The following is a 23676-nucleotide window of genomic DNA, read 5'->3' on the forward strand; positions in this document are numbered from 1 at the left end:
TTTTATTTGGAGGCACCCAGGAGTTCCCGAGACCTTCGAAGAAAAGCTCTGAAAGGATCCATTTCAACCCCCTCTGCACCCTCTTGGGGTCCACTTAGACTCGCCTAGTACTGGCGGGTCCAACAAGTGAGCTGGGCATGCTCAGTGGGCAGGGTCGGTTTGGGGTGGGGGGGTGCATGGGAAGTCTGTGGCTCAGCTGCTGGGGTTCTCCGCCTCGCCTCTCCCCCCCGCCCCCCACGCCCGTTCGAGGCCGGGCCTGAGCAGCCCTTGCTCAGCATCCCACCTCCTGGGGCTGGGGCTTGGTCCTCCCGCGGGCGCTGACATTCAGGCGGGGGGTCAGGAGGCCCCGCGAGCCTGCAGAGTCGCGCTGGGGGGAGGGGAGAGCTCGGCGCCAGGGCTTCGGGCTCCGCTGGCGGGGTCCCAGGGGTCCGCCCGCCTCTTAGACGCGTCTCCAGGCCCCGGGAAACCTGTCTGCTGAGCCCGGGGGGAGCGCGATTCGGGGGCGGGCAGCGCGAAATCAGGTAAGACTGGCCCGCTGGCTGGCAGGCGGGCGGGCGGGCGAGTGTCGCCTGGCCCGGGCAGGTGGCGAGGGCGGCCGGCCGGGCTCGGGGAAGGGCCGAGGAGCAGGGACGCGTCCGGCGCTCGGCCTAGGCCCGCCGCGGCTCCCCAGGCTGGCAGCAGGTCCGGAGAGGCGCGCGGGCAGCAGGGAGGGCGGAACTGCAGCCGGGCACCTCCGGGTCCCCGTGGGGTCCCGTCCGAGGGGCGGCGGAGTCCTCGATCTCCAGGCAGCCCCTCTCGGCCCCGGGGACCTCCCGCCACCCACTTCCGCGTCTCCGGGCCGGAGCAGCCTGGGCCGCGGCCTGGAGGCTGCAGGAGGCGGCCTCGCGGACCCCGGAGGAGCAGCAGCGGCGGGAGGAGGAGGCGGAGGAGGAGGAGGAGGAGGAGGAGGAGGGGGAGGAGGAGGAGGAGGAGGAGGAGAAGGAGGAGGAGGAGGGGGAGGAGAGGAAGTGGCCCGGGAGGCGGGGGCGCGGCGGCGCCGGGCGTGTCGGGCTACACTCGCGCAGCCTGCCCCAGAGTGACATCCACCCGCGCCGCGCAGCGAGTACCACGGCCGCGGCTCGGATTCGGGGGAGGCAGAGACTCCGCCCCGGCCTCAGGAACTGGGTGCTCCCGCTCCCTCTCCCCCCCCCGACGACCCAACTCAGGTGTGTGCTTCCTGGGAGACCCTCCGCCACCACCCCCCGCCTCCCAGGGTGGCGCGGGGAGCCGGGCCGTGGTGACCCGGGCGGAGTCCTTTAGTGCTCCGGGGTTGGGGTGAGAGGTGGCGGGAATCTGGGGAGAGATTTTGAATTTCTTCCCCAATCCCCGAAGGTGGACGCGTCTAGGTTTTTTAGCTCTTGACATTTTTTTTTCTTTTTCTATTTTTTTGGGGTGGGGTGGGGTGGGGTGGAGGAAGGCGGCGAGGTGGAACACATGAGTCTCTCTAGTGGTAAGGGTTTTGGGGTGAGGATTGGTGTCCCCTGGAAAGTTTGCTGCAAACTTTGGCTGGTGACTGTCGCGCAGCGAAGGCTGAGCATCGTTGCTCCTCTTGGAAGTCAAGAAAAAGGTGTTGGAAAGGGGCTGAGTGAGGCTTTTCTTGGAGAATCTCAGCTGCTTCGCTGCTCCTGGCAGTTCTGGGAGGAAACGGAAGGTGGAACCGCACGAGGTTTCCACCAGCCTCCTCTCCCATTTAGGAAGATCTAGAGGCGGATAGAGAAGTTCAAGGAGCGCTTTGGTAGGAAGGTAGAGGTTGGCGAATGAGGCGTTCGTGTTTGGCTCGCTCATGTCTCTTTTCCTTCTTACTTAAGGAGCACTCACTCTCAGAAGAGCCTTCCTTACGGGTTCCAACGATTTCACACATACACAAATTTTCACCAAGTTTTAGGGACATGGGCCAACTCAAATGATACAACATAGAGATTACATGGGAGGCAGCTGTAGCAACAGCTAACATCTGGATTAGCTCATTTATATAAATAGGTGAAGGCAGGGTAAGTTACACTGAGACTTGATGGCTTAAAATAAAACGGGTTAATGTCGCATAGGTTCCACATTGGAGAGTTAGGAAGTTTCTGTTAGGATTGTGAAGGCTCATGGCAGTGTCATTCCCCAGGCACCCCCTCAAGCCCCCCTCCCCCACTTTATTTCCTCACCAGCCATAGTTTGGCCAGGAATAAGTCGTGTTCAGAGCTTCTAGCTCTGTGCTCAGGAATCTCTCCTAATGGGCTCGGCAGGCAGGTCATTTGGGGGTGCTGGAGATGGAACCCTGGTGTTGATGCACAAGGCAATCACCCTTCCTGCTGTACTATTGGTCTAACTTGTGACTCTAGTCCCTGACTTTTTCCTTTCTCTATTGGCCATCCCATGAGAGCTGGCTGCCTTTGGCCAGATCATGAGCCCTGCACAATCTAGGGGACCTTATGAAGTGGATGTTGAAACTGTTCTCTCCTTGGGTCCGTATGCCAAATTACAAGGCTTCTTTGATTTTCACAAACTAGCAGTAACTGCATGAACAATGGAAAGATGGCATTTTAGAATCAACTTTTTTTGGAGTTGCACATTCTCACACGCTCATTTTATTTTATAAAAATATTTTGTTTGAAAAGTTTTTTTTATCCATTTATCATTGATTTACAGTCATGTAGAATTTCAATTTAGCATTATTTACCTAGATACGTGTAATTGTCACCTCGTCCACTATCAAAAAAAATGGTCTCCTGTGTGTCCTGTAAATAAGCACAGGAAGGAAACAACAAACAACCAAAGGCATGAGAACCAGTTTGTCTGACCTAGGGTGTGTGTGTATGTAGGTAAGATGAGAGGATTTTTGGGACTTGGGTAGAGTTAAGTAGGCATTCTTATGGTGGGTATTGAAACACGTATGCATGAAACTATCATCAAACAGTATTGTAAATCATGGGACCACAGTTAAAAAATGGGAAAAAGTTTGTAAAGAAAGAAAAGAAAATCTGATTAGCATTAAAGCTCTGCTTTTGTCTCTCTCTCTCATCTGGTCCAAGATTCAATGGCATGGCATGCTAATTGACAGTTGTCTATAGTGGGTTTTATCCTCCTTCCTCAGTTTAGCATTTGTATCCGCTGGTTTAATCTCGTCATCTATATTTAAAAAAGAATTGACTAGTAAAGAAGTCATCTTGGGTAAATGTTGCTAACTCAGATTCTGTCTTGGTTTACCGATTTTCTCTCTTTTCAACTAGAATGTAGATTTTTTTTGGGGGGGTCACACCTGGGATTACTCCTGACTTTGAACTCTGGGATTACTCCTGACTTTGAACTCAGGAATTACTCCTGGCGGTGTTTGGGGGACCATATGAGATGCTGGGAATTGAACCCGGGTTGGCCGCGTGTAAGGCAAACACCCTAACCGCTGTGCTATAGCTCCAGCCCCTAAAATGTAGATTTTTGTGAGAGGACTTGCTTTACCTTAAACACGGTTGTCTTTTTAAATGCCTAGAGTAGTAACGAGTTTATAGGAAGAGCCCAATGTTTTCTGTTGTTTTTAGCTTTGGGCCATACCCAGTGATTCTTAGGGATTACTCCTGGTTCTCCATTCTGGATCTTGGAGGTGCACAGGGGACCATAAGGTATGCCTGGGATTGAATCCGGGTCAGCCTCATGCAAGGCAAGCACCCTACCCACATACTATCTCTGCAGCCCAGCCCAATAATTGTTTTCATAATGAGTGACTGAACTGTGGTACAAATTCTAGCTTGTAATGGGCGCTCAATAAATGTTTTCACAATGAGTGACTAAATTGTGGGACAAACTCTAGCTGAGTTGTAGTGGAGAGGAGAGAAAACCAAAGACTTTGGCCTTAGGCAACCTCTTTAAACTTGGTGAATTTCTATGGTCTTATTGAGAGGCATGATAATATGTAACACATGTAAAATGCATAGTCATTAACCTGTCAAGTGCGTAGTAAAATTTAAATATTTGTTATGTTTTTTTCTTATATTCAAAAGGGTAAATGTGGGGCTGGAGAGATAGCAGGGGCAGGGCGTTTTGCCTTGCACGCGGCCGACCCTGGTTCGATTCCCAGCATCCCATATGGTCCCCTGAGTACCACCAAGAGTAACCCCTGTGCATTGCCAGGTGTGACCCAAAAACAAAACAAAACAAAAACCAACCAAACAAACAAAAGGGTAAATGTGGGCAAAGAATGTAGTCGAACAATTCTGAAATATCCAGCATCCCTTTCCCCTTTAAAATGATTGTGTTATGTATGCCTTACCTATTTCATGTAAACTCTAAAATATATTAGCACAGATTTTTTAAAGTTTATTAATGATATGATTATTTTCATTAATAAATGACATGACATGGTAAGACATGATTATTGCCATGAGACCCAAGTATAAAATTAAATTTAATGCAGTAAAAGAAAAAAAATGGTGTGTGTTTGTGTGTGTTTGTGTGTGTGTGTGTGTGTGTGTGTGTGAGTGATGAAAAAGAAAAGGGGATGAGTCGTAGCTATGGCTATTACAGAAGGGAAGCAGTTTCCTCATCATTTGATTTCTTCGCCATATTATTAATTTTTTTTCCTGTGATGCTATTCTTCTGTTTTGCAAAACTCTGTGTTTTCTCTTCTTATCAACCCAAAGAGTTACTAGGCTGTCCTAAATACAGAAAAAAAAAAAACCCAAAACATAACAAAATTCATAAAGTGTGTGAGAAAGCAAATAACCCTGGCTTTTAAGTGATTTTTTTTTGTAAGTTGTGCAGCATTTTACTTTATTTTATTTATTTTTTTGCTCTTTGTCACACCCGGCGATGCACAGGGGTTCCTACTCCTGGCTCATGTACTCAGGAATTACTTCTGGGCGTGCTCGGGGAACCATATGGGATAATGGGAATCGAACACTACTGAGTTGGGCAAGGCAAACACCCTACCCATTGTGCTAACGCTCCAGCCCCTGTGTAGCATTTTAAAAACAAGTAGTAGGTAAAGACAAAGTGTAGCTTTTAGGAAGAGTCATTTATTTAATAAGGTAACCACGTAGCTATAAGACTATCTAGAGTTCAGCATGGCTCCTGCATAGTCATGCAGTCAGTGGTGGGGTGTTTGGGACTAGTGTCTGTGAAAGGGACAAGTGCCCTACGCCCTAGGCACAAGTAGAAAGTTTTTTTTTTGGTTAGGAGAAAGTCACTCAACAACAGAGAAACTTGTTTCTGAAGATTATAGGTCATAAGCAGCCTTTGTTTCAAGTCTATGAGCTGTTTTGTATTAAAACATTTAAAAAGGCAGTCGTCTGTCATGGACACATATACTTTCAAAATGAAATTTCTGTGAAAAAGTTTATCAGAATTCTGTAAAAATTCTGCATTTGCTCTCAATATGCCTTTCATTACGTCTAAAGATTTAAAATCCATAATCATAGTGAATTCTTTATCTTGCAACTTTTTTTGGGGGGTAAGGGGGTGAGGACGCCACACCTGGGGGTGCTCAGGGCTTACTGTCTATAGGGATCACACCAGATACGGTGCCAGAGATTGAACTGGTGTCAGCTCCATTCAAGGCAAGCACCTTAACCCCTGTAATATCTCTCTGACCCCTACTCTTACTACTTTTCACATACTTAAAAAAAATGTGTCAGATGACTTGTTTTACTGTGCTCAAAGGGATGTTTTTCATCTGAAGTTTCAGGGGAAAATTACTAATCATTAGTTTGGAAACCCCAGAAATGGCTCATTTCAAGATTGTTATTTTGGGAGGTAAATTGAATGGAATTAAACTAGAGAGTTTAGTTCTGATAATTAAATCATTATCAGCATAGCTTTGTTTGTTTATTTATTTATTTATTTATTTGAGACGGTGCCACACCTGTCCAGTTCTCAGGGGCTCCTCCTGGTTTGGTTCTTAGGGGTCACGCCTGCCTGTGTTTGGGGGATTATGCAGTGCTGGGAATCAAACCCAGGGCTCCACATGCAAAGCATATGCTCTCTCATTTTGAGCTACCGCCTTGTTCCCGGAGTGTTTTTAGATGCTCATTGTTAAATTACAAAATTCTGCTGAGTACGGTTGAAGGCCTGAGTGGCTTTATTAAATGATTCATGAGTTGGCAGTAACCTGTCTAGTTAATGGTGCTCACTGTGTTGCACAGAGAGGTTGTACGTAATGTAGGTGTGCCCTGAGAGTCTGTACATCAAGGAAGTTTATCTTTTAAATTTTTTTGTTGGTCACAGCTTGTGGTGTGGAGAAGGAACAGGAAATGACAGGACCTTGTGGTGCTGGGAATTGTAACTGGGGCTCCTGCTTGCATTGCCTGCTCTTTAGCCCTTAGGGCTATATCCCAGCCCTACATAGAGAGCTTTTACAGTTAAAAGGTGTGAGTGCGTGTGGAGGGAGGTGTGTGTGGGGTAAAGTATAGAGAGGTTATGAAAAGACATAATCTTAGGTTAAAAAGAAAAGTAATAACCTAAGTTTATTTTTCTAAGCAGGGCTACTTTTAGAGAGGGCCACTCTATAAAGATCTTAGGCAGATTGCTCCTTAGTACTGATGGGAATTTCAAATTCCCTTTTTGTGACTGGGTAGATAGCTCAAAGGGCTGGAACATTTGCTTTGAATGCCAGAATCCAGGGTTTTATGCTTAACTTCACATGAGTCCCCTACTCTGCCTGGATCGAGTGCTGAGTACTGCTGGGTGTGACCCCTCCCCTCTACCAAATCAAGATGCTGAAGCTGTACTTAACTATTAAAACTTTGGTAGGACTGGACTTTAATAAATCCAGTGTGGGTCTTTAAATAAACATCAAAATATCTAGGATCGAGGGCCCATCATCTTTTAAATTTATTTTATTATTATTATTTTAAATTGAATCACAGTGTGATACACAGTTACAAAGTTGTTCATGATTGGGGTACAGTCATATAATGTTCCAACATCCGTCCCTTCACCAGTGCACATTTTCCACCATCACTTGATTCTCAGGGACCCATTGTTTTTGAGGTGAAAAAAACTTGGAAGTCAAATTATAGAGAATAAACAAATGACAAGTTGCACATTTTCTTATTCTTAGAATTGTTGACATGATGGAGAAGGATATATAGGTTGTCTCATGGTCATTGATAATTCCAGGTAAAAAGATAAGGGTCCAGGGTGCCTGCAAACCAGGGACTTTCAAACAACATAAGAACAGACTCTCTGTGTTATCTGGTCAGGATCTTAGGAATGGTTGAAGAAAAGGTAATGTGAAGAACAGACTGTTTCAGTACTTAAGGTTGTTTAGGTAATGATGCAGGCTTGAGTTTGTCCTGAATGCTAATTTAGTATCTTTGACAGAAATGACTTTTTTCCTTTGTGCTTTCTTACTATTCTGTATTTTTATCTTTGTCAGATTTTTTGGGTTAAACATTTATTCCTGATTTTATATGATGTGATTTTCCAGTTTTCTGTTGAAAATTTAAGATTCCTTCAAGTTCAGCTTTCTGGTTTATGTTGCAAACAAAACATGGTTTCTGATGTAAATTAAATCAAAACTTGGTTGTAATTAGTTCATTAAAATTGGTGGGAAACATCGGTTGATTGAAAACGTTTCCTTTATGTAGAGAGATGGCTAAAAGCACTTAAAAATTTTTTTTTGGGTCACACTCAGTGATACGCAGGGGTTACTCCTGGCTCTGCACTCAGGAATTACTCCTGGTGGTGCTGGGGGATCATATGGGATGTTCGGACTCGAACCTGGGTTGGTCGTATGCAAGGGAAATGCCCTACATGCTGTGCGATCGCTGCCCCTCCCCCCCCCCCCCCCCCCCCCCCCCCCCCCCCCCCCCCCCCGCACTTAGTGAATGCTCTGGATGCAGGATGCTTGGGTTATTTGCTGAGCTCCACATGATTCCTTCTGCACAAAGCCTGGAGTAGCCAAGGAGCTGAGTGTTCCTAAAAACAAACAAAACTGCAAAGAAAAAAAAAGATTCTTTACTAATTAAGAATTTGGATTATGACACATATTAAAGCTTTAGGGCTGGAGTGATAGCACAGTGGGTAAGGCATTTGCTTTGCACGCAACCAGCATGGCCGACCGGGGTTCGATTCCGCTGTCCTTCTCGGAGAGCCCAGCAAGCTACTGAGAGTATCTCGTCCGCAGGGCAGAGCCTGGCAAGCTCCCCATGAAGTATTCAGTATGCCACAGACTGTAACGACAAGTCTCACAATTTGTTTTGAGACGTTACTGGTGCCTGCTGGAGCAAGTTGATGAACGGGAGGATAGTGCTACAGTGCATTAAAGCTTTAAAACATTATTTGGAAAAAAACCCACATTATTTGGGGACATCTATTAATTATTTAAAAGGTAAAGGCCCTCCCGTTGATCGTCGATTTGCTCGAGCGGGCCCAGTAACGTCTCCATTGGAGACTTTGTTGTTACTGTGTCTGGCATATCGAATACTCTCGGTAGCTTGCCGGGCTCTCCGAGAGGGGCGGAGGAATCGAACTCGGGTCGGCCATGTTGGCCGCTTGTAAGGCGAACGCCCTACCCGCTGTGCTATTGCTCGGAATTATTATGGATTTAATATACTTTCATAATTTTATATTGTACTGAATTAAAAGTACTTTATAGTTGATATTGGGAAATAAGATAATTAAAAAAAAGTGAAGTTAGAATGATTGTAAGTAGGTAAAGTGACCTGCATCAAAAGCAGTGAGTTCCTTGGGTGATTCACAAATAATGTTGCATGTCATCTGACTCCTGGTTATTTTGCCAAATCTGTTGCCGGTGACTTGGGTGAAGTGGTAGTGCTTCTACCTTTCCTCTCACCTTCTTCATTGGAGAAGTCCCTGAGAGGAGGGTTAGGACTGTTCAGATCTGCTATGACATGTGTGTGTCATGGGCACTAGCCGCATGAAGCTCTGTCAATCTGTGTCGGAAGTCTACTTAACCAACATGGTGTGGGAATGGGTCCCCAACATTGAGTTATCAGGGAGCCAAGGAATTTGTAGGCCTACTCTAGATTACAGTTTCTTAAGTTGTACAGTCAAGTTATTGATGTGGGCCTTCTCTTCCTCATGAATGCTTGCATAGCTATGAACTTTCCTTTCAAAACGGCTTTTGTTGTGTCCTACAGGTTTTGGTTGCTCATTTAATTATCATTTGTTTCCAGCGATGCTCAGGGGTTACTCCTGGCTCAGCACTCAGGAATTACTCCTGGCAGTGTTTGGGGAACCATATGGGTAGTCAGGGATCGAACCTGGATGGGCTGCGTGCAAGGCAAAGGCTGAACCTGCTGTATGATTGCTCCAGTCCTGAATTCCCCTTTGAGTTCTTCTCTAACTCACGAGTTATTCAGTAGTGAGCTTTTCAATTTCCAGGTGTTAGATTTTTCTCCATTTCTGTTTGTGAATAACTTCCACTTTCAGTGCATCGTGGTCTGAGAAGATAGTTGATGTGATTTCTATGTGCTTGACTGTGGAGGTATGTTTTGTGTACCAGTATGTGGTTTTCCTTGGAGAATGTCCTATGTACATTGGAGAAGAATGCGTATTCAGCTTTTGGGGGGTGAAAATGTGTTTACTAAACCCTCTCTTCCCATTTCTACCTTCCAAGTAAGTATTTCTTTACTGAGCTTAATCTAGTTGATCTATAGAGAGGTGACAGAGCAGTGTTGAATCTCCACTACGATTGTGTAGTTGCTATCAATGTCTTTCTTCAAGTTTATTATTAGCAATTGTTTTAAGTCTTTTTCTGGCTTCTGATTAGATACATATATATTTATGAGTAAGTTCTTACTGCTGTTTGTGTCCCCTAATCATTAATAAATGACCCTCGCTGTCTCATAACCTTTTTGTGCCTGAAGTTTTTGTTGTCTGATACCAGTATGGCCACTCCAGCTTTTTTGTGGGATTGTTTGCTTGAAGGATTGTACTTCCAATCTTTGACTCTGAGTCTGTTTGCTCTCACTATTCAAATGTGTTTGTTGCAGATAGCAGAGTGTTGGGTTCAATTATCTAATATGTCCTGTCATTCTGTGTCTCTTAGTTCATTTAGTTCATTGACATAGAGAGAGATTACTGTCAAGGAGTTTTGTGCCATTTTTTGGTAGAAGTTAGATGTGCTTGTCGGATTCATCTTGCCTTAGAATAGCCCCTTTAATTCTTCATGTATGATGGTTTCATTTCTGTAAAGTTCTTGAGCTATTTTTTTTTTCATGAAGTTGCATACCGTTCCTTCAAAATCTGAATGAGAAGTCTGGCTGGATTAAATATTCTGGGTGAGGTGTTTATTCCGTTGAGGTGGCTTATTTTTAATTTTACTATATCCCACCATTGTCTTTGAACCCTGAGGGTTTTATTTGGTAGGTCTGCTGTAAATTTTAAGAACACTCTGTTGTGTATAATTTCCTTCTTTAATATGGCTGTTTTAGCTTTCAGTATTCTATTCCTATCTAATGTTTTAATCATTCTGATTAGGATGGGTCTTGGAGTATTTTTATTTGTATTTCTTTTAGCTGGTACCTTCCCAGCCTCCTGGATTCTTCAACTCTGGAAACTTTTCGGCAGTGATGTTTTTGACTCTTACTTCTTCATCAGGGAGGTCTTCCTGACCCTCAGGGCCCCCATGATGCTTAAGTTGTTCCTCTTAAATTCATCCCAAAGCTTTCTTGTCATCTGCTCATTTATTTTGAGTTTTTTTTTTCCATCTTACGCTGCTGTATGAATGTTTTTGCATCTTGACCTGGAGCTCACTGATTTGTCCTCAACAGTTGTCACCCTGATGGTGAGGTTTTCCAGTGAGTTTTTCATTTCGCCTACCAAGTTTTTCAGATCTGTCATTTCTGTTTGTAGTTTCCTCATTTCTGCTCTCCTGTCATCTTATGTTTTATTGGTGGTCTGTTTCATTGTATCTTTGAGCTCATTAAACATCGTAATCATGTCCACTCTGAACTCCTTCTCAGAGAGTTTATATAGGGAGTTGTTACTGAAAGGGACTTCAGGATTACAGTCTTCACCCACTAACCCACTAATGTTGGGGTTCTGCACTGCTTTTCCATGCTTCATTTTATACTCTGGAGATATCTCTTTCCCATTTCACTGTCTGCTTTTCCCTCACTGCTTGTAAGGTCTCTGGGAGAGTTTTATGGAATGGAAACTATCTTGTGACTGCTGCTTGGGAAGCACACATTTTGCCTTTCCCACAATATGCTCTGACCTGTGGAAGGAGTGGGGAGTCTTTTTTTCTTTTTAAATAAAAAAACCCCTAATTTTTGTAAAGTTGTTCACAATAATTTATTACATTTAATATTCAAACACCAATTCCACCACTATTGCACCTTCTCATCACCATAAGAGGAAAGTGTGTGAAGACTGTTGTATTTCATCCTGGAGCCATGAAGCCCTTGTATAAGAGATTACAAACATGTATGTTAAACCAAAATAAATATTTGCTACTTTTGGTACATCAATGGGTTAGAGTATGAGAGGTCACGCTGCCGAAAATGTGGCTGCATACTCCAGGAATTCTGAAATTTGGAATACAGTTATAGAGCGGATTCACTTGTGGGTAAGGCCTATGTAGCTCTCTTCCGGGAGCTTTATTTCAGAGTATCTGGATCTTGGCCATTGATGAGATTAAGTAGTGCCAGGGGAAGTTTGTAGATGTAACTGCCAAGCTACTGGAAAACTTGGATATGGGAGGAGGAGGCCAAGTACCTCTCTGAGCAGGCTTGGAGATTTCAGTCATCAGTCCCGTGTATCTGGGTTTTTCTGCAGGTTCACTCATGGGTGAGACTCATCCAAGTGTGTGTGGAGAGTGGCTGTGAGCATGACTGCGGTTAGGTTCTGGAGGTTTTCGGTTGCTAGGGTGGGAAGGGAAATTCAGCCGACCCAGGACCGTGGAGTCTTATCCCTAGCTGGTCCTTCAGGCCAGGAGTTGGGAGGAGATGGTCTTTCCACTGCTGCCACTGCCAATTGCTACTGTGGGCCCAGACTGCAGAGAGAGATTACTCTTCATGGGCAAAGGAAAAGTCAGTCCTCATCTCTGTTCAGGTTTTTCAGAAACGCCACCTTTCCTTGCACAAAATAATTTCAGGAGGAGATGAAATCGTGAAGTCAACTTGTTTTATTTAGAGAAATTGGTTGAAGAGATGCGTTTTCAAGAGAGAACATTACTTCTCCAGAGCAGATCAAAGATGACCATACACATCTGAGCTTGAGCTTTAGGCCAGTTTTCAGGGAGGAGAATACCTCCGCCCCCATGCCTTTATAAAGTTGGTTTTAGAGTTGGGCTTCTCCCAGACTGCCTTGCCCTGGGGCTTTCTACATAGCCTGGGGCATTGACTAGAGATAGAGTCTTGGATTCTTGAGGATCTTTTCATGTTCTTATTAAGACTTTAAGAAAAGGGAAGTTTTTTCTTTTCTGAGGGGGTCCACTCTTCTGTGGGTGATGCCTCAACTTCTGCATCCAGGTAGTGGCTCATTTTCTCCTTCCAGGAGCTCAGAGCCTGGCATTTGCTTCTCAAAAAGATGTGGTCTTCATGCCTTTGTGCTATAATGGGGCTGGTGAACTTGGAAGCTTCCAGAAAAGCTCATTACATTTTTTGTTTGTTTGTTTTAGTTTTAGTTTTAAGACCAGCTTTAGAGGATTTGTTTGTTTATTTTTATTTTTTTTGGGGGGGGTCAAGTGTTTGAGGGTTGCTCCTGCTCTGCTCCTGGGTCATTCCAGTGATCTGGGGACTCTGGCTTGTGAGGCATCAAACCAGGACCTCTTGCTTGTAAAACTCATTAACCCTTTCAGTTACCTCTACTGCTCAAACTTCCTATATGGAATCTTGTATCAGATTTTCTGCCAGTTTATTTCTATAAAAGGTTTTAATCTAAAGGGGAAAGCAAACCCCACCATCTAGAACAGAAAACTTGTTTTCTGAAAATGAAGTTTTAAGAGACTGCAATTATTAAGTGAGCTTGACTTGCTAATGTCTTAAGAAAGTTTTCTTGTCCGATATCCACCAGTGCCTGCTAAGGTCAGTTGACTAAACATGAGGAACAAAAGTTTATGCTTAAGGTGAACATTTAAGGAATGTTATTGTTAAGAGTTATTGATTGGGGATGTGTGTGTGTGTGTGTGTGTGTGTGTTTGTGTGTGTGTGTTTATTTCAGCCACACCTGCATATGCTCAGGTTTATTCTTGGCTCTGTGCTCAGAGATTACTCCAGGTAGTGGGTGAGTATTGTATGTGGTGCTGGGAATTTAACTGGGGTCCGCTGTGTGCAAGGCAAATGCCCTATCCACTGTTCTATTGCTCTAGCCCGTATTCCATTATTTCAATGAAACATCTATTTATAAACTTAAGGAATATTTGAAAAGTGGTGACAGTAACCGCTGAGTAGTAGGTTCTCTAATTTTACTTTTATTAAAGTTGAAAGTTGAGTAAAGAAAGGATATTTTCATGGGATGTCAAATCACTGTCAGTACACTGTCATTCTGCTCTGTTGGATCAAATGTCACATTCTGACTTTATATTCCCTGGGATCTATTCAATTAAAACTCCTTGGAATGCTTCAGCTTTATCTTATTTCTACTTAATACCCCAATGATAGTGGTTTTTTTTGGGGGGGGGGAGGGGTCATACCCAGCGGTGCTCAGGGGATTCTCCTGGCTCTGCACTCAGGAATCACTTCTGACAGTACTTGGCGGGACCATATGGGATGCTGGGGATTGAACCCAGGTTGGTCGAAGGCAAAGCAAATGCCCTACCCTCTGTACTATCGCTCCAGCCCCAATGTTAATGTTTTTATTTCCATTAAAAAATATTATCCCATGGGTCAAAGAGCACAGCAAAAACCAGGAGTAAACTCTGAGCATTTGTTGGGTGCAACTCCAAAACAAAAACAAACAAGTTATTTGAATATTCTGAGAATAGGCTACCAGTTTCATCAAGTTTACTCTAATCTCCTTAGTCAGAAGTGTTTTCTAAACCCTTTAACTATCTCTTTTAAAAATGCTACTCTTAAGTCTTTCACTCAAGTAGATGGTAATTACTTGAAAATATGTATCATTTTCTTCCCAGGGGAAGATTACTCATAACAAGGCCTGAATCTTACACAATTTTGTAGATCCTATTTCATACTTAAGTGCCTATCATGGAAAAAAATCCAAATATTTGTTAAAAAAGTGATTTCTTCATAATTCACCTATCTTCTTTTTTTTTTCAGATTTTGTAAATTTTATTTTTATAGAGTTGTTCACAATAATTCATTGCATTTAATATTCAAACACCAATCCCACCACCATTGTACCTTCCCACCACCATATTTTGAATGTTTCCACCCCAAATCCCAAATAGTGCCCCCAAAAGCTTGGTATATCAGAGGTGTAGAGTATGAGAGGTCGCTCCAGGAATTCTAGAATTTAGAATATGATTATACAGCAGATTCACTCATGGGTGAAGCCTATGTTGCTCTCTTCTGAGAGCTTTATTTCTGAATCTCTGGATCTTGGCCATTGATGACATTACATGGTACCAGGGGCAGTTTGTGGGTGTGACTGCCAAACTACTGGTAAACTTGGGAGATGGGGTAGGAGGCCAATTCCCCCTCTGAACAGACTTGGAGATCTCAGTCTAAGGTACCGCATACCTGGGTTTTTCTGCAGATTCCTTCGTGGGCGAGGCTCGTCTGAGCCTGTGGACAGTGGCCATGAGCAGTGCTGAGGTTGGGCTCTGGAGGTTTTCAGCTGCCAGGGCTCTGTTGGGGCAGGGAGGGAAACTCAATCCGTCCAGCTCCGAGTTGCCCTGGTGAGGACAGCCTGGCCAGGGATCTGGACCACTTACCTCCTAATTACTCATGAAAATAGGTGATAGAAAAGATTGCCTGTCCTTGGAAAGGAGATGTTTCAGGCAGAAGTATTTTATTTTATATAATTAATTAAGCTTTGAGTTTTGTCTTTTTAGTTTTCCTCTTTCTCTTTAATCTTTTTTTTTTTTTTTTATCTGAAGGCTGTTTGGGAAGAGGAAAGGTAGTGACAACAGGTGAGCCACTGAGGGTTTATTGCCTTGGACAGACCTACAGGATTGCTCTCTCTCCTGCATCCTGCAGCAGTTTGCTCAGCTATACCATTCTTTTTCCTTTCCTTTTCCTTTTCGAGGATCAAACCCAGAACTTCATACAAGCCACACTTGTACACTGGCATTGAGCTGCATTCCTGGTCCCTAATCCCTCTCTTAAGAAAGAATTTAGGGCTCAAGTGATAGTACAGGGGTTAAGGCCCTTACCTTGCACACAGCTGAGCTGGTTTAGTCTGTGGCACAACATTTGGTACCTGGTTTGGTGGCAGGCAAGGCACCAATCCCTATACTGGCTTTCTAGCCCCAGATGCCATGTTCTTGATCTCTAGGATGTCACAAAAATGCGTTTCTTGGGCTGGAGCAATAGTACAGTGGATGGGGTGTTTGCCTTGAGCTCTGCCAAGCCAGGTTCAATGCCTGGCATCTCATATGGTCCCTCCAGCACTGCCAAGAGTGATTCTAGAGTGCAGACCCAGGAGTAGCTCCTGATAATTGCTGGGCGTGACCTCCCCCACAAAAGTATATTTTCACTTTTTTTTTTCTCATTTACTCTTTCTTTGTTATTTGATGGCATAAACCTCTTCTCTTATCCCAAACCACCATTAGTAGAGGAGACTTTTTTCTAAAAGACTATGGAGTCACAGAATTGTATAATAGGAAAGGTTAGACATTTAGCACAACTTGAGATTATTATTAATAACAGTAATGAGAACTATTACTTCTTGAGAACATTTTCCCCCCCTCTGTGCCAAGAGCTTTTGGCACATTGTTTCATGTGTCAGCAGTAAATCTTATTATATCATTAAGGAAACTTGCCCAGAGAATTAAGGCTTACTCCTAGCTACATAATTTTCTGAAACATTAGAAACTTGAAAACTGTGGAAAGAAATAATAGAACCAATGGATAATGCTACTAGCTTTTCCCTCCCTCCCTCCCTCCCTCCCTCCCTCCCTCCCTCCCTCCCTCTCTCCCTCCTTCTCTTCTTCCCTTCCTCCCTCCCTTTCTTTTTGATTTTGAACCACACTTTGTGCTCAGGGCTTACTCCTGATTCACTGCTTGGGTGCCACTTCTGGAGGTGCTTGAAGGACCATGTGTTACTGGTGATCAACCCCGGGGCTCCTGCATGCAAAGCATGCACTCCAGCCTGTTGAGCTATATCCCCAGATTCTTTATTTATTTGTTTATTTATTCACACATTTGTTTATTTGTTTATTTGTTTATTTTTACACACAAAAGTTCACCAATGCTTTATTTTATTTTTATTTTGAATTTTTTTTCCTTTTTGGGTCACACACGGCGATGCACAGGGGTTACTCCTGGCTCTGCACTCAGAAATTACTTCTGGCAGTGCTCAGGGGACCATATGGGATGCTGGGAATCGAACCTGGGTCGGCAGTGTGCAAGGCAAATGTTCTACCCGCTGTGCTATCATTCTAGCCCCATGCTTTATTTTAATAAAAAATCCTGAAATAGACTAGGATCTATTTCTTGCTTATTGCTACTGGATACCACAATTCTGCTCTTTAAAACTTGTTCTCTCTCTCTCTCTCTCTCTCTCTCTCTCTCTTTTTAAGGGCCCAAGTGTTTATGAATGTTATTTTCTTAGTTATAAAATGAGGGTTTTGAGAATGTGTGAGGATAATCTGTTAGTGTCTGTCACCCCCATGGATCGCCAGGTATGATTTGGCCCATCTAGCTGGCTAAGGTGGGGTGTCCCCTTCCTCATCTGCCAATGCGTGTGCCTCCCTCCAAGAGCTGCATGTTTAAGAGGGTAGCCTTCCCCAAATTGGACGCATATTCGTGGAAGGTATGTGAGAGAACTTGACCTTTTAATATCTATAACTCCTGTTACTTTAACAGTTTTTTCTGGGAATGCTTGAACTTGTTCAAACATTGTACAGCTCTCTACAAATGTCTGCCTAAAATGATACTGCCAAATGCTCTACCGCTAAACTACATCTTCAGCCACAACCCCTGTTCATTTCAATTGATGTGGAAACAATCAGTGCATTTTTTTTTGTTGCTACCATGAATTATGAATGCTACTGGAAATTAACAATCCTGTACAATAGGAGTTGCATATAGAAAAGTACTCCTTTTACCTGTTTCTTATTTTTTTTCTTTTTGGGTCACACCTGGCGATGCACAGGGGTTTCTCCTGGCTCATGCACTCAGGAATCACTCCTGGCGTTGCTCAGGGGACCATATGGGATGCTGGGAATTGAACCCGGGTCAGCTGCGTGCAAGGCAAATGCCCTACCCGCTGTGCTATCGCTCCAGCCCCTCTATCTGTTTCTTGGCATCACCTTTCTACATTTCTTGTGTTTTTTTTCCCCCAAACCTTTGCCATTTCCTTTGACTCTTTAATCCCACCTGTGTCTTTCTTTATCAGAAGACAGTGTTAAAGCAGACTAAGCTTTACAATAGAAGTATCTGGAAACAGATCAAATGTTTCTTAATCATGTCATAGCTTTAGTTGGCGGATAACTTTCCTCTTTGAAGAACAGGCACCTTGAGTCATTGTATTGTATAACTCTGTGATCCCTTAAGGCTTTGTTTTCAACTTTCTCCAGCTAGTGGTGGGTGAAAAAGAAGCACATCCTCTTTCTAAATATTTAGCCTTGAAATGAATATATCAGTTGTACTCCCATAAGAGAGGCTAGAAGTCAAGTGTTCAGTCACATCTACCAGGAAAGGGAGAAGAGAAAGGGTTTTTGGTAGAGAGTTAGTTGGTCCCTTGGCAGCAACTTTGCATCTTATTATGCACTGTAGCACTGCTGTCTGGTGTTCAGCAGCAATTTGCTCGAGTGTGCACCAGTAACATCTCCATTGTGAGACTTGTTATTACTGTTTTCGGCATATTGAATACGCCACGGGGAGCTTGTCAGGCTCTGCCATGCAGGTGGGATACTCTCGGTAGCTTGCTGGGCTCTCTGAGAGGGACGGAGGAATCAAACCCAAGGCAAACGTCCTACCCAATGTGCTATTGTTCCAGCCCCTCCCCTGTAACCCTCCCCCCTTTAAAAAAATTATTAGTGAAACACCATGAGGTATAGTTGAGACTTACAAATTTTTGTGCTTGGGTTTCAGTTATACAATGATCGAGTATCCATCCCTTCACCAGTGCCCATTGTCCACCACCAGTGATCCCAGTATTCCTTCCACCCTCCCATCCCCCCCATCCCACCCTGTCTCTGTGGCAGAGCATTCCCTTTTGTTTTCTCTCTCCTTTTGGGTGTTGTAGTTTGCAAAAGAGGCATTTAGTGGTAATCATGTTCGGTCTATAGTCTACTTTCAGCATGCTTCTCCCATCCTGGGAGGATCCTGTCAACACCCTTTATTTGGTGCTCCCTTCTCTATCTGAGCTGCCTTTTCCCCTAGCATGTGCAGCTGGCCTCCAAGCCACGGAGTGAACCTCCTGGTACTTATCTCGGCTATTCTTGGGTGTTAGTCTCCTATTTTGCTACTTTATATTCCCCAGATGAATGAAATCTTTCTATGTCTGTTCCTCTCTTTCTGACTCATTTCACTTAGCATGATACTTTCCATGTAGTACCACTTGTATGTAAATTTCATGACTTCATCTTTTCTAACAGCTGCACAGTACTCCATTGTGTACTCCATTGTGTAGATGTACCAAAGTTTCTTTAACCAGTCATCTGTTCTCGGGAACTTGGGTTTTTTTCCAGATTTTTAACCCTCCCTTTTACCTTCCCCCATAACCCTCCCCTGTAACCTTCCCCCAAAATCTTCCCCCTATAGCCCTCCCCCACAAACCTACCCCTAAGACCCCCCACCACCCTCCCCCTCTAGCCCTCCCCTTTACAATCAATAGGGGTAGAATTCTTTCCCTCAGGGAAAGCCGCTTCTAGGACAGATTCTCATTATCAGATGGACCCACCCTAGAGCGGAATCCCCTTGGTGTGTTTCTCCTCTCCTTGTCCAACAAACATAGAAGCATATATAATATAAATCATTTTGTATGGATACAGTAAGAAATACCTTAAACTTATAGAATTGCTCTCCTAGGACCATCTTGATCTCAGACTACAGTGCTCAGGCCAGATAGTCTTTCCTATCCCTAGCAGGGTCCTAGTCTCGTCGTTACTTTTGGATCATGACAGCATTTGTCTATGATCAAGCTCTTAACTTATAGTTAAGAATCGTGGCACTTTGGCCTGGCCCATTTCGATGCCAGGGTAGCTCACCACTTGCCCTGGGTTCTTTCAGTCCCTCGTCGGGACCTTGCTTTTGGGGTGTTAGGAACTAAGGGCAACTGAGGCTTAAGTCGAGAAAGCAGTTGCCAGGAATGAATAATATTCAGAGCCAATTAAATCCTAAATTACAAAGCATAATATTAACAGTCTTCCTGTATCTATACAAGAAGGACATTGCATTAAAGTAAACTATTCATAAGACATAAGGAGAGGAAAAAGGCAGTATTAACTTACAAGTTCAGTGTCCTAGAAGGATCTGACCTTACAAATTAACAGAGTCTGATTAGGGGGAAAAAACTGATTACCTGGTTGGGGAAGAGAGCATAGAGAAGTAGTTATAGATAAACGAAGGAATGGGAGCACTGTGATGGGTGTAACCTGATAAACCTAAGCTCCTGTGACGAGGGAGAAAGGACAAAGCAATGCTATCCTACAACCCTCCCCATAATCCTCCCCTGTAACCCACCTCTGTAACCCTCTCTAAACATTTAAAACTAAACATTTTAAAATAGAAATTAAGCCTTATTATTTTCCTGATGCCTTACCTTCTCTACAAGTGTGGCATCATACTGGTGACCAGATGAATCTTTGTTATAAAGCTGGTCCTGCTCAAGTTCACCTTTCCCCCCCTCTCCTGTGAACTAGTAACATTCAAGTACAACAATGAAAATCCATCAGACTTTTGGACTATACACACCATTTTGACTCCCAAGGAAGACACTTGCTCTTAGGTCCTCAAGCTCCCTCACTACCTCTCCTCAGTTAAATCTGCTCCCTGAAGGTTCATTCATACAGGACATGCTGTACTTCTCCTTTTAGTAATGTGAGTATAATAAATTTTGAAATTTTGCATCTTATTATACTGAAAAAACAAAACAAAAACAAGCACAAAAACAAAACAAAACCCACTATATCAGCTCGTAATAGTTTGCTCTTTTTCACATATCTGAATTAACTCTTTGTTAACTACCAGTTTTGGATCAGAGTTACCCAAGTTTTATTTTTATCCAGAATACTCTGAATCTCCCATTCCCTCATATATTTTACTCAGTAAAGTTTTGCCACATTAAGTTTAATGAGAATGTTCCAGATTCCCATCTCCATCCCCAAAATACACTGGTCGGGTGGATCTGGAGGACAAGAGACAGGAATGGACACTTCACCTGAACTATGATGGCCTGGAAAACTCTCCTGGGTGTAATGGTGGTGGGATTGGTTTTGGAATATTTACGATCACGATCATCCTATTGTTCCTTGATTGCCTCGAGCAGGCACCATTAACGTCTCCTTAGCCCTAGCTCTGAGATTTTAAAAAGTGCATATTCATGGCTCTTTCAGGATTAGGAGAATGAGACCCATCATTGTTACTGATATTTGGCATATTGGGTATACCACAGGGAGTTTGCCAGACTCTTGCCATGTGGGCAGGTAACATTCAGAAGCCTGCCAGGTTGTCCAAAGTAAGAATGAGATAATAAGACGGAATTTTGAATGTAATAAATCATCGTGAACAACTTTATGTAAATGACATAAAAAAAAAACTAAAGAAAAGAACAAAGCAAGCAAGCAAGCAGGCTTACCCCTTGCACCTTCATCAGGATAATAGATGCCAACAAATGTTGGACACAAACCTGGGGTTCAGGAAAACCTGAGGAGTCCTAATTGGGGGCCTGTGCTTCAAAAAAGCCAAAGCTTTTCTTTCATTCCATTCTCAGCTTTAGCTACCTGCTCCTTTCCTCTTTTCTTTCAAGCTATGCTTTCTGAAAGTGTGTTTTATATTTTGTTTAAAAAGAAAAGAAAATTAATTTTCCATTCACATACCCTGTTGAGAATTTGGATTTACCTTAGATAGATCTGTTCTTGTCAGGATTATTAGTACCCTCCTGGTTGGCATATCAAGGTGTTTTTATTCTTGAAATTTTACTGGTGCTATTTTCTGTGAAATTAAACTTCTGGGTTCCCTGATACTTTGTTGGACTTCTGTCAGGCTATTCTTCATGGATCTCTTTGCAGTGCTCTCCTTTGCAGTTCTTTATGTCTGTCCTTTGTTCATACTTTTTACTGTAGGTGCTCCTTATGCCATTGCTTCATCTAAATTCCTAATTTCAGTGATTTCCTAGTCAGAATTCCTAACAGACCTCCTCCTCGTTCATATGATGTGGATATTTCCACTTGGATGTCCCACAATTAGGACAGGACACAGATCTTCCCTCTGTTGTCCATAAGTGCTGTTCCCCTCTTCTGGAAGAACACTGCAATCCTTTCTCCCATTCATTCATCTTGTTGAGTTAAGCTGTCACCTAATATGTGTCAGGCATTGGGTTCAGATTAAGATAATTAAAGTTTAAGGTATTGTAAAATAGATACCATCCTTCTCCTTTTGAATTTATGTTCTGAGGGTCGAGGGGAAGAGATAATACAGGAGACATGAGGTGGTGACAGCCATCGATTGCTTTGGATTTGGGTGGTTTTGGATGGCCTCGCCTGGTAGTTGACATTTAAGCTGTCTCCTGACTGTCCAGAAGGAGTTAACTATCTGTGCAAAGACAAGGAGCAGAGTATTCCAGGGAGAATTCCAGGAATATTCCAGCTAGGCCAAAACTCTACTTGTATTCCTGATAAGTTTGAAGGGCAGAAGAAAGTAAATAAATAAATGAACCTGGGATTTAGTGGGTGAGAGAAGAGGGGTCTGTATTAGTTTCCTGAGACTGCTGTAACAAGTACTTCCAAACCTGACTTAAAAGCAGTTTCATTCTACCACAGTTACTTTGGGAGGCCAGCAGCTGCATCTCAGTATGGTTGAAATCAGATGTTGACAGGATGTTTCATCCTGAAGACCTGTGGGGAGGGTCATTTGCTTCTTCTGCTGCTGGGGCTTCTCACATTCCCTGGTCTGTGGCTGCATCGCTGCAGTCTTTCCCTGTGTGGTTACATTGCCATCTCTGTGTCCAGTCTCCCTCTGCCTCCCTATTAAGATGTCCCATGTGAAGCATTTAGGGCCTTGAGTATTCAGGATAACCTCCCCGGTTTGAGTCCTTAATTAATCACATTTGTAGATATGGTTAACTGCAAAAGAACTACCTGGAACTCACATGGCAAAGAAAGAAAAACTTCCTAGGAGTAGATGATCTATTATTAGATATTGCCTTTCCTTGGAGATAGGTTAATCAGATAGTTTCTGGTAATAACCCCAATTCTGGATAGGGCTTCCACTGGTATTTAAAGAATGTTAAAAGTTTTCTCTTCCTTTTTTTGTGGGGGGTGGGGAGGGGGAGTTGGTGGCACACCCAGTGGTGCCCAGAGCTCACTCCTGATTGTGCTCAGGAACCATATGTGGTGCTGGGAATTGAAACAGGGTCAGTTACATGCAAAGCAAGTGCCTTACTTCCTGTAGTTTCTTTTGAACCTGCTGGTCCTTAGTTGGTATTCGCTAGAAATAACTGGCACATCTTGGAAAGACCATTAGAGCCGATCTTGGTAATAGATTTATTACCTAGATAGAGGAAATAATTACCTCCACCTGATCTTAGTGATAGATTAATTACCTAGATAGAGGAAATAAGAACCAAGGCAAAGACTTCGGATTTTCTCTTGAACAATTGGGCCATGAACTGAGAAGTGGGTAGTTGGGAGAGAAATAATAGACTTGATGGAAGACAGAAAGTGTTCTGCTTTGCTTAAGCTAATGTTGAGATACTTGTTAGAACAGTCCTCTTGAGATATTAGTTAGCTCAATGAATAGATGGAGTTTGGAGATTCTGAAAAGTTTTTAGTTTTTTTTTTTTTCTTTTTTTCCACATCCACTGATGCTCGGTACTGACTTTTGGCTCTGTGCTTAGGATCACTCCTGGTGGGCTCTGGGAATCATATGGACTGTTGGGGATTGAACCCGAGTTGGTTGTATGCAAGGCAAATTCCTACCTGCTGTATTACTGCTCCAGTCCTGTGAAGAGTTTAGTTGCGGACATTGCAGGAGTTATTTGCATGTAAATTGTGTGGAATTACCTGTAGAGATTGCACTGATTATTATTTTTTACCCTTACACCTACAGACCATCACTCTCTATGCCCCTGTGGTGAAAACAACAGGCACTGGATTATTCACCACAAGAAGAGGGCTATTGAAGCACTGAATTATTTAGGAAAGAAGTTGACAGTGGGGTAGAAGGAAACCAGGAAAGTGTCCATTCCTGAAGTTAAGGGTTAAACATTTCTTTTTAAACTTTTATTTACTTAATTTTCCTCCTTTCATTTTGCTTTTGTTGATACAATGATTAGAAGTTATGGGATGCAAGTCCATTTTGCGCTGCAGTACTTGTGGAGGTTGGGAGTTTGGGGCATGCACACTTGGTTGCAATTCAGCAGAAGTTGTACACTTTGAAGTGACACCACAGATCCCAAATG

The 23676-nt window shown here is 43.4% G+C and overlaps 1 protein-coding gene across 2 annotated transcripts in view; it reads left to right on the forward strand.

The window, feature by feature from the left end:
• Window positions 1–377: 377 nt before the first annotated feature.
• The window catches only part of GPD2 (glycerol-3-phosphate dehydrogenase 2), a 178900-nt gene continuing 155601 nt past the window's right edge, over window positions 378–23676 (forward strand). Inside the window, exon 1 of one of the 2 annotated variants that reach the window (XM_056110173.1) lies at window positions 378–521. The gene's annotated coding sequence lies outside the window, so the exon portion shown is untranslated. Of the gene's footprint in view, window positions 522–1025; window positions 1206–23676 lie in introns of those variants that run through there. The other variant, XM_056110172.1, reaches the window with a different exon arrangement.

Source organism: Sorex fumeus, unplaced genomic scaffold, assembly GCF_029834395.1.
Source record: "Sorex fumeus unplaced genomic scaffold, SorFum_2.1 ptg000009l, whole genome shotgun sequence".
Taxonomy (NCBI): Eukaryota; Metazoa; Chordata; class Mammalia; order Eulipotyphla; family Soricidae; genus Sorex; species Sorex fumeus.